The sequence below is a fragment of the Phoxinus phoxinus genome (assembly GCF_949152265.1).
Source record: "Phoxinus phoxinus genome assembly, chromosome: 10".
NCBI classification, from domain to species: domain Eukaryota; kingdom Metazoa; phylum Chordata; class Actinopteri; order Cypriniformes; family Leuciscidae; genus Phoxinus; species Phoxinus phoxinus.
In genome coordinates, this window is record NC_136885.1 from 21,224,066 (window position 1) to 21,236,193 (window position 12,128).

Sequence of the window (12,128 nt, forward strand, 5' to 3'; positions counted from 1 at the left end):
GTGTGCACTGTCTGCCTGAGAAAATTGTATTTGCTGACATACACAGAGTTGTAGCATGTTTCAGTATGTCCATGGTTTTGTCCACATTTTATACTGATTACTTATGTTAGTGGCTTTCCTTTCCTCTTTTGAAATACAACAGATATGAGTGATCTATCATGTAGACGTGTTCAACAAACGAAACTCCACCCGAGTCCTCCATTTTGAGACAGTTTATGGAAATTAAGATGCAAACAGATAATTTAGAATATGTCATGGTAATTATCAGAATATTTAAATATGACTGCCAATTCAGTGTTCAGCAGTTGGACTCATTTCACAGGCAGATGAAGGTCATTTGCAAATAAAATGGTTTGTTAAACATACATTTCAAAATACGTATTTCAAAAAATTTCAATTTCAAAAATTTCAAAACACATTTCCCACACACCGCTAGTTTCAGTTTAATTTGGCTTTTATAATAAATAAGGCATGTGACTGGTATCAAATTTTAATGTTGCGATAATTGCTGAAGCTTTTATGACGGTATAAGATATTATCACGATATTGAAATAAGTTGCAAAAAAAAGTGTTGCCATGCTATAACAGACAAGTTTAATAACTTTTTCTTGTACCGGTAACTAAAAAAAACGGAACATATAAATACAATAAAGCAGTGCACGAAAATTTATACAGTAAACTAATGTTTCAAAAAAAGACCCTAAAAAGGACAGAATGTTCACGCATAGGCTACCTGTTTTTTCTCGCCATAGTCGCGATGTTGCTGTTCAGTACAGGCCTCAGAATCGCCTCTCCACCTTAGCCCAGCATAGAGCATAGTTTTGTTTTTTTGGTAAGTTCCGTCGCAAAATTTACATCATAAAAGCTGTTTTTTGTTTGTTTTGTATTTTTAGGTTCAGTGTTAAAAATGACTGTGTGAACGCTAAGAAAATCATGACTAAATTGATAATTTCAGTCGAATTCTTTACTTTGTCCATTTTCACCAGTATGATGTGGATAAAACGCACCTGATGTACTACAGACTGATAAAATACATTAAATTCTGAGTAATGCTAATAAACAACATGTAATTAATATATAATTATTTCAAATGACAGCTTGAATTTCCATCGTTTGTATTGTAAAAAAAAAAGTCATTTAAAACTACAATAATTTCAAGAAACTGACTAAAAAGTGAACTAAAATAAAATGCTAGAAAAATGTATGAAACATCTTGAATTTGTGCAAGTGTGTGTGTCTGAATTGTGTGAAGGATATAAAGACTTTTTGTTGCCGTAGTGACCTGCCCACAGTAGATGAGAGTCTTTAATTGGGCCTTTGTTCACCTAGCAGCCGTTTCCATGGCTCCTGGGAAAGGCGCTAGCACTAGCAGTGTCACACACACCTCAGAAACACAAGGTTTTTGGAAAGTTGTCTAACAAACAGTCTCTGGGTTTTGATGAGGTGTGTGTGCTGTGGTGGACTGTGGAAAGGCTCAGTGACCACCACCTCGCACAAGACCTTACTGCCAATGTTTGTGCGAGTGTCACTCTCCGTCTAAAAGAGATGTTGAGCTGCATGCTGATCTTTTTCATTCATCTTAGCTCAGAATGCAGTACGCCTGAGCCACATATAGGAGAATAACCTGGATGCCATCATCCCAAACTCACACACTATGCACTCACACACAAACACTTCAGTTGATAATCATGAGAAGGAGGTATTGAAGGATAGGAAAAGATTATATTAGTGTGGAAAGGCCACTAACTTGGAGGAGAAGAGGCTGTCTGAAATAATCATGCAGTCTTTTCCGATCATGACTTCCCTCTTTTTTTACTTTTGTACACGCAGAACGCTAAATGCGGCTGCTTCATTTTCATAAAGCGATTTTTGATTTCCCATGAGTCTGGAACTTAATCATCGTTGCGTTGGTAATGGTCATTCTTTATATCTCTTGAAACCTTTTTTAAAAGGAAAATGTGGGACATCTTATAAAAAAGGAATTATTTTTTAGGTATTTAGAGACAAACACATAAACGAGGGATTATGTGTTTGTATGTACATAAAATCTCAGGCTCTGCCTAAAATGCTGTGGACTTTGATGATGATTGTTATTTCTGTCTTTTTTTTTATTATTCAAATGTGATTGTATAGATGGTGACAGTCATTTATTATCTAAATGCTGGATCAATAGCATTTTAACAAGTGTATTTAATATGGCACACAAGGGTTTTATTCATTTTGATGAATGCTTATTTTAATATTTACTCAATTTACGTGAATTATTCATTGACAGAACTATATCGATTTATAAATATTCGCAAGGATTATCTGCTGAAGTAATAATCTCAAGTTGGCCAAAAATCAGCCTATTATCAGCTCAGCTTCTATACTGTATAGTGTACTTGTCAGTAATAAATGTGTGGTTAATGTAGTGTTACTGTTACACAGTGTAATCCCTCTAACAGTCGACTTTGTTTGTTACAGGGAGCATGCGTGAGTAACGGGTTCCTGTGGCGGGACCTCAAGCTCCTCCCCTCATCTGGAGCCCCTGCGCTGTAGGATACGAGACCGCCTTCCTTCACCCGCTCTGACCTCAGTTCAACAGGTACGCACTGAATATGCAGCAGACAATTATGCCATTATGTAATTATTCTTTATTATATAAAGTGTGAATTAATATCAGCTCAGTTTTACTCACAATGCATAGTTAATTTAGTGTGACAATGAAGCAGTTCACATATAGCGTCTGAAGGGGAAGAACTCTATTGCGATCTTTCCACATTTGTGTGTAAATTTACGTAACTAGGTGTTTCTTTAACTTCTGGGCTCTTTTGGGCATGTGGACTTAAATAGAAAAAATGTAATATCTTAAAACACATTTTTTTCACACTTTATTTAATTTGTCCAACAGTGTATAATCATGTAGTATGCTACAGGAAAATGTGGTCGTTGTTTTCGTTTCTTAGCACCCCCTAAGCACCCCCCGAAATTGTTATTCAGATAAAAATCTAAATGTGTCTTGTTGATCATTTTAGCTGTGTGTGTGTGTGTACATTGTAATGTAAGCCAGTAATGTACATTGATCTGGGTTACACCACAAAATGGCTGAATGATTGCAAATTGAAGTATTTAATTGTACTTATTGTTTCTGCCAGGCTTTGCATTGGTAATCAATTTGTGTTTGTTTTCTGCATTGGGTGCAGTTTTTGCATCACAGCTCCCTCCATCTCCGTCACCCTTTTTTTCCGTTATTTTGTGAGTCTTTGTGTGTGTGTAGCTTGTTAGTTGTGCTGGTTTGAAAGAGCCTGTGCTCGAGGCAAGTAATCATCTGTGAGAGGAAGAGGAAGTTGCAAACTCAGGCATTGGGGAACCGTGGTTGTATCTCAGTCTGATTTCTACACCAATTTTGATTTCTTCTTGAATGATTTCTTCCTCTTTTTATGATGATAATTTCTTAAACCCAAAAAGTTTGAAGTCTTGAGAGTTTTCTGTTCACTAGGTCCGTCTATTTCAAGCCCCTTGAAAACACACACACACACACACACACACACCTCGCACTTTTGTCTCAGAGTCAGTGACATCACCCCTTACTACCGGTTTCTGAAATTAGACTGTTACATTGTGCACTATTGTTACATTCTGGGTAATACTGCAGACCTCTGAAAACAGGGATCCTGTTATAGTTACTTTACCGATTGGCCCATCCCCATAAACACACATGGGATTTATGGGAAAGTGAGAATCATCCATCTCTTCAACTACATCCTCCTTTTATTTTCTTTCTTCATCTGTTTTTGCTCAAGTGCTGACTTTGGACTTTGTAGTATGTTTATTGAAGGACATTAGTTTTTACTATGTCAGGATGGATGGGAAATTGTTCATACTGCATATAGATCATCATGGTTATGAGTCCACACACACACACACACACACACACACACACACACACACACACACACACACACACACACACACACACACACACACACACACACACACCAGTGGTTATTTGAGTTGTAAGCTTGTAGTCAGAATTGAGTGTGTAAAGGAACTAACTGTGCCACTGAATAATTCCAAGAAAGAACGTCTTTCTGCACGCAAATAAACAAAACATACCTAGCAACCAGTATTACCCAAACAAATGTGGTTATTTTAATGAATCATTCAAAAAGTCTCAGTTTGAATCAGTATAATGAATCCTTCATTGAACAAACTCTCTGGATATCTTTACTTCCTGCAAATTACAGTTTGTAGTGGCATTTAGTCCCCCTGAGGTACAGTTCAGACTCCATTAGTGTATTAAAGGGGTCATGACATGGTTTTTTTTATTTTATTATTATGTTCCCTTAGGTGCAAATATAGTATTACCATAGTTTTTTTTTCCAAAAAACTTTTAAAATGTAGTGATTTATGACCTTTTCCCACCTGTTTCTCATCCTCTGATTCAAACAGTCTGTTTTGGGGGTGTTTCCCCTTTAAGAGTTCAGTGTTAACGCCCACTGTTATGATTGGCTAACGTCAGTGCCTATGCATCAATTATTAACGCCCCCAGCCAGAACATTTGCGGATTCGGCGCAACTGTTTATTAGCGGGTGATGCATGCAAAGCGATGGCTCTTGCAATGATAAAACCTTATTGTTGTGGTGATCGTTCATTTTCCTCTGATTCCGGCTCAAACATAAACGAAGACTGGATCAGCCCGTGTCCACATGGAAAGTGAAACTATTTTGAATTAATAAAAAAAAATTAACCCGAGACACTTGAAAACGGATTATTGTTGCATAATTATCCTATAGCTTAATTTGCTAACAGTTTAACATTATTTAACTAATTCCAATGAAATGATAGGGTGTACCACGGACAAAAATGCACAGGCCATATTTGAAGATGCAGCATTGATAAAGGCAACATTTTTAATTTTCTATCACAAGTAGGCCTACTAGAAAAGCGACATATTTTCAAGATTCTCTTATACAAATGTGTTTATATTAGCCATGGTAAAAAGTACGTTTGCGTCGTCGTTGTTGAGCCCAGAATATTCGGCACGGACGTATCTTTGAGCAACAGTTTTCTGGCAAAGCCAAGCATCATATTGGGATTTTTTCCTCAAAACAGTCATTCTTCAAATGTACAGAACACTGCCGTGACTGGGACGTCCGCAAAAAATAAAGTGCATCCATTTTTCCCTGACGACTGGATCTTTCAGCGTATTTAAAAAGTAGTTTAAAGTTTTAAATACATTACTTACAGTTTGCGTCGTCGATGTTGAGCCCAGAATAGACGGCACGGACTTATCTTTGAGCAACAGTTTTCTGGCAAAGCTCAAAACAGTAATCCTTAAATGTATAGAACAAACGCTTAAACTTAACACTGCCGTGACTGAGACGTCTGCAAAAAATAAAGTGCATCCATTTTTCCCTGACGACTGGATCTTTCGCAGCGTTTTCAAAGATGTTGTTTGTCCACAGCCAGGAACAGCACATCTGCGGCGTCGTAATCTCCCTGTACACACACCCACTCGCTGTCCGTCGACTGAACACTTGTGAGGCGCGCAGCGCGCGGGCGCGACAGTGATACGTAATGAGCGTAGTTGTCTTGCGCTTAAAGAGTAACTGTCTTCTGCTGGAGGCGGTCTATATGCAAACGCTGGTACGTCACTTCGTACCGTGACGTCACTTCTTACCATGGATCCAGAACGAGCTGTATTTAGAGCTTGATTAAATAAATGATTCGTTTATAATGGGGAGGACGTCTTAAGCTATGAAACTTGCAGGACGTTTTAATGGTACAAAGACCTCTTATATACCAAAAGATCAAGGCAAATTTGGTTTCTCATGTCATGACCCCTTTAAGCAGTGAACAGGTCATATTTTTTGTATTGCTGGTAAAAAACAAACAAAAGGTATTTGGTCACAATCAGCTACAAAACTGAAAAGCATCTCTTGTAATATAAAAAATAAATTGAATAATAAAAAACAAAACTTAGAGAATAGTTTTCTTTGCACATTAGAGTGACAATGGCGGATGCACAGTTTAAGCTTTTTCAAGAAATCACAGAAAGATGAGCGAGAAGGAGAAAAACATCACCTTTCAACGATGAGACAGCGAGTGAAGCGGCACCTGAGGCTTCCCATTTCCAGGACACACACATTTCATCACTGAACTGTAGTAGTGAGACTTCCACGACACATCATTTTGTGCTCTTGCGTGCTATCTGAACTCTCCAATCTTGTTTTGGGTTGGTGCATAGATCGTCTCTTCTTCTTCTGCTCCTTTTCCTGTTGTGGTGGTTAGCAAAACAGTGTTGCATTACCGCTAACCCCTTCTGGATTGTAGTGTGGATCACCTGACTTCTGACTGTATGCACCGAACCGTGACGTCTATGCTGTGACCGTTCGGAACGAATACATGTACAGTTACACACCTAATATTATAATAGCATATATATATATAGGCTACTCAAGTTAGTAACATCACTACTTTTTCCTTGTTACTCTTTAACACTGTCGCACACATTTATGTCTTGTCAAAGTATGTAATATCTGAACTACAAAAAGCACATATGAGTAGCAGAAACAGATGCTTCAGACAGAAGTGACTCCCACACAGAAGTTTTACACAGGCTTGAATGTCTCTATAGAGCAGGAGCTGGACGTGCTCTGCAGGAGTCATTAGGAGACTTAAGCTCGCTGTGATAACCGGTCTGGGTCTGTTAAACAGCCGCGATTCTTTTGCTGTCATTCACAGAGAGTTCATTATGCAGGACTGTATCTCGCTTTTGTGTTAATTATAAAACGAAGTCTGGCAGCTCCGTCCTGCTGATTTTTTTCTTCTTCTTTGATGTTTTATCATCACACACACACACACACACACACACACACACACACACACACACACACACACACACACACACACACACACACACACACCACATCTTGAGCATTTTTTAACAACTTGCCTGAATATCTGATGAAATATTATTTCAGGAAACTTTTCTCTCTCTATCAGACTTGGATTCTGTCCAAATCAGTCTCTTTTTTTTTGTTGCTCTCACAGTGGGTGGCTTGTGTTTCTACATTATGTGAGGTTTATTTGGTTGTCTATTTAAATGTCTGTTACTCTCTAACAGAAACAAATTTTCCTCTCTCTTTTTTTTAAACAACTCTGAATTGTCGATACTTGTTGTTGTTGTTGATATATATATGAAATGCACTCCAATTCGGGTAAGGTTTAAAAACATTTTTTTAAGCAGTCTCTTATGCTCAACAAGACTACATTTATTTGATTAAAATACAGTACAAAGTAATTCTAGCAACGATGACCTTCTTTGTCACTCGGAGGTGTTGTAGGATTATTTCTGACGCGTGAGATTCAAACAAGACGCTTCCAGTCCAGGACTGCATTTATCCCTTGTATTTGTCACAGTTCCGATGCCAAAACACACATTATATTTCATCTCTTCAGCTCTCGGGCTACCCAGATACCAATTAAAACCCACACTCCACTCAGTGTCTAACAGTGGAACTACAACATATTATAAATAGAACATAATGGCTCTTAAAGTAATATTGTAAAATATATTATTTTCATTTTAATGTATTTTCAAATTTAATTTTTTCCTGTGGTGGCAAAGCTGAATTTAATTTTCAACAGTTTTCAGTGTCACATGATCCTTCAGAAGTCATTCTAATATACCGGTACTAATTTGATGCTATTATGTATCATTTACATTTTTATTTATTTTTTATTAATGCTGAAAATTGTATTTATTTATTTACCATGTGTTTTTAGAGCTAGAATTGTAATACTGTCATATTTCACGGGACACTCTAAATTGTCAGTGAAGCATCGGCCTACTTTGCACATCTATCCCAACAAATCCATTCATCACCATTTATGCAAACGATTTTTTTGAAGTGCTACAGGTGTTTTGGAAAGTGCTGTGGTGGTTTTTGTTGCTATGTTGTGCTTTCGGAGAAATCACATGTACAGTATGAAGAGGATAATTATTAGCAAATGTAAAATATTTTTGGGACAAAAACTATTTTAAAAAGCTAAGACGGAGGAAGGCCATAACTGGTCTTTCAAATGTGGATTAGACAACACATGGAATTTTTTCATGTTGTTTTACCACTGCTTTTTTAAAATAATTGATTAATTAAATGATTTTATTATGTTTGTATTATATATCCTGGACAAGGTTACAAAGCATGGTATCAGTACCAAACACAATGAATATTCTATAGAGTATTTGATCAAAGTGTGATTCTGGAGGGACAGTGCCTGATATTCTGTCCAATTATTCAATGCTATTCCTCATTCCCAGGTTCTGATGTCCGTGACTTTCCTATAACTAAACTGGCTTTTGTTCCTTTGAAATATGTTATTTATTTATTTATTTATTTATTATTACAGGGACAGTGCATATTAATAAACATTTCTGCCAATATGCCAGAATTAGCCAGAAGGCTATTTTTCATCTGCAGTCCCCGGACAGATGTTAAAAGTCACCCTAAAAGAGAATAAAATTACATTAAAAAAAAATGTACAATACATTTTGTAAGAAATCCTATTATGTTAAAAAAATACAGTCGAAATACAGCAAACCAACAATCAAACAAACATCTGACAAAGACATAACATATACACACACACAAGGCAAGAAGCCAGCAATGGATAGAGCACATATAGAAATGTGTTAATGTTGACAGCTCTGAAATTCAAGAAGCCATTTCTTTAAGTGGTTCTTAAATGTACAATATGTGTTTTGATTCCTGATGATTAAAGGAATGCGGTTCCATTCAGTAGCAGCTCGAACAGAAAAAGAAGTATGACCAAATACACTTTTTCTAAAGGGAATGACACAATCTCCCCCCGCTGCACCTCTGGTTCTGCTATGATCAGCTGTACGGATGTTAACAAACTGGTGGAGTGGAGGGGATGATAAACCATGAATAATTTTGTATAGAAGACATAGATTTGAGTATTTGACCATGTTTTCCCAGCTGAGTAATCTATGTTTTTGTAGTATTGGACAATGATGAGAAGTAATTGATCTCTTATCCAAAATTTTAACTGATCGTTTGTAAAGTGACTGCAGTGGTTTCAGAGACGTAACACCAGCTTGTGACCAGATGGGTAAACAGTAAGTGATATGTGATAAGATCATAGAGTGCATGTACATTTTTGCTGCCTGTGTGGACATTTGATGGCGAATGTGTCTAAAATTCATGAGGTTAAACTTGATGCGATTACAGACCCTTTTTACATGCGATGTGAACGACAATTTTGAATCAATCAAAACCCCCAGATATTTGTATTCTGACACGATCTGCAGTTAAATGCAGCAGTTGTTTGTGTCAAGCAACCATCAACAGTCTGGCAGAGATGCAAAACTGCACTCCTGTTCTATGCACATCTACATTCGACCCTACAAACAATGAAGTGTTAACTGTGTGTTTTAATTCTAAAATAGAAGAATCCCTAAATGTGCAAACTATGTGCGAAGTGTGCACTTTGCAGCAGGAAAGTGCCTTTTGAGTAGTAGTGCTAATTGTATTTAGTGTGTTAAATGCCAAGGTATTTAGTACAGTATTGACTTTGAAGGAGTTTCTTGCCAAGGGTTGTGTGTTGTTCACCAAAGCACAACATGCTGTAAACATGCAAAACGAATCTTTTGTTGCATATCTGAATTCATTGCCTACAAGGCACTGCCAGTAAAATATTAAAGCTAAAGCAAAAATAAAGAGGGTGGGGGGGATTCTGAAGAGGGCCAATAACTAGATAACACACATTTTAATCATGTGATCCTCAGTGTACATAATGCATATTTAACTTGAACTGACAAGCATACAAATTGAAAAAGACTGGAATCACATCACACATGGATCATATGCACACAAAAATAGAGCTGTGTCAGATGACTATTACCCACCCAGAGCGTTTGGACGCTGCATGCACTCTGTTCTTCAATGCAGCGTGGATGTGCGCTCCTGCAGTTACCACGCATGTTAGTTGAGCTGAAATCTGATAAAGCGTAGCCCGTTCGATTTTTATGACCCATTCGTACTGTAATGCCATCAACCTTGTAATTGGTTTATCCGGCTGCTGTTTGGGATTGACTAATCTAATATGCATAATTCAATGTCGCACTGAAGTCAAGACCTGCACGAACTGAGTGTGCAAATGGAGTCTTGACTGTAGTAAGTGTAGACGCTATATTGAGTTTTCACGAATAAAAAAAAAAGAGCTCTGAGGAACAGATGTACAATCCAATCCATCTGTCTGTATGTCCGTCCGTCTAGTTTTTGTCTGTCTGTCTTTTTTTCATATTGGTTTGTTTGTCGGTCTATCTGTCGCTCTTTATATTGTCTTGTTTGTCATTCTATTTGTCGTTCTATCTGTCGTTCTGTCTGTGGTTTTGTTTGTCGTTCTATCTGTCGTTCTTTATATTGTTTTGTTTGTCGTTCTGTCTGTGGTTTTGTTTGTCGTTCTTCTGTCTGTGGTTCTGCCTATGATTCCTATATATTGTTTTGTTTGTTGTTCTGTATATGGTTCTTTATATTTCTCTATCTGTCGATCTATACAGTATGAAACTTCATATTGTTCTGTCTGTCTGTCAATCTATCTATCTTTCATTCTTTATATTTACATTTACATATCGGCCCTATGGATCAGCGGTGTGTCTGGAGAAAGAAGAATGAAGTATATGCTGAAAAGAACACAGTTAAGCATGGTGATGGCTCAGTGATGCTCTGCAGCTGCTTTGCATCATCTGGCACTGGAAACCTGCAGCGTGTGGAAGGCAAGATGGATTCATTGAAGTATCAGGAAATACTAGGGGAAAAGGTCATAACGTCAATGAGGAAGCTCAAGCTTGGTTGTCATTGGTCCTTCCAACAGGACAATGATCCCAAGCATACTTCAAATTCCACCAATAAGGCTTGGTTGCAGATGAAGTCCTGGAAGATTTTACAGTGGCCATCAGTCACCTGACTTGAACTCCATTGAAAATCTCTGGTTGGATTTGAAGGCGGCGGTTGCAGCACGCAAACCCAAGAATATTACTGAACTGGAGGCCATTGCTCATGAGGAATGGGCTATGGTTCCTCAGAAACGCTACCAGAAGCTGGTTATGCATCCTGTTCGCAGCAGGTCATAACAGCAAAAGGGTGTTCTACTAAGTACAAAAGATGCTGGCCATGAAGCGGTTTAATAATTTTGAGACTGCAGAACTCATTAAAAGTTGCATTTTCAGTTGAATTTGGGGAAACCACTTGAAACATTCTTTGTGTTGAGCTATTTCAATAACTTTTGTTTGATTTGTTCATTGCAAACAGCTGTTTTGGAATTAGCCAATTTTGCCAATAAACCTGATTTGAGATGGAGGTTGAATAATTTTGATTACAACTGTATTGTTCTATCTGTCTGTTTCTTTATGTAGCCTATATTTGATATAAAAAAGTGCATGAGGAGATACAGTAGCTTTCACAGAGACATCATAATCTCAGATGAAATGTTCTCTTTTCTCCATTGTGCTAGTGTGTGTCTGAAATAGGGAACTTCACCGAAACATTCCGAAAGGGAGATAACAGAGGTGGAGGCGTAGAGAGAAAGATGGAGGGACTGTGAATCGAAATAAGGAGATGCTGTAGGGGTTTAATTTGCTTTTCTCTAACAGACGGCAACAGCCAAAGAAAGTTAATTACCCTCCTGTCTCACATCTCGATGTGTGTGTGTGATGCGACCAGGGGTGCGAGCAAGTGAGCGGGTTTCTGCGCCCATCTGTTTTCCTGCCAGCCAGAGTTGTTAAGAGGCTCTCTGCTTTAGCATGTTAGTGGACCTCCCCGGTTACTTTTATGTTATCTGTTTTATGTACTGGATTTGTTTGTATGACCGAAGGCTAACTCGTATTCCTGTTTGTGTGTGGCGTGTTGAACAGGTATTAACCCCCCCCCCCCCACACACACACACACACACACACACACACACCACCACCAGCATGTGACACACTGGTGGTGTGCCTGTCCATATGTTTCAGTATCAGAAACAGCATGAATATTGCATTACGTGAAGACATGTTAAGAAGCCCTTGCAGGATGTAACACAGGAAGTGAAACTCCAAACCTTAAAAGAACAATCACAGT

The 12,128-nt window shown here is 37.9% G+C and overlaps 1 protein-coding gene across 2 annotated transcripts in view; it reads left to right on the forward strand.

Moving 5' to 3' along the window:
- galnt1 (UDP-N-acetyl-alpha-D-galactosamine:polypeptide N-acetylgalactosaminyltransferase 1) overlaps positions 1 to 12,128 on the forward strand; it is a 90,361-nt gene that overhangs the window by 35,234 nt on the left and 42,999 nt on the right. For both annotated transcript variants that reach the window (XM_079626852.1, XM_079626853.1), the window contains exon 2: positions 2,467 to 2,587. The gene's annotated coding sequence lies outside the window, so the exon portion shown is untranslated. The remainder of the gene's footprint in view (positions 1 to 2,466; positions 2,588 to 12,128) is intronic.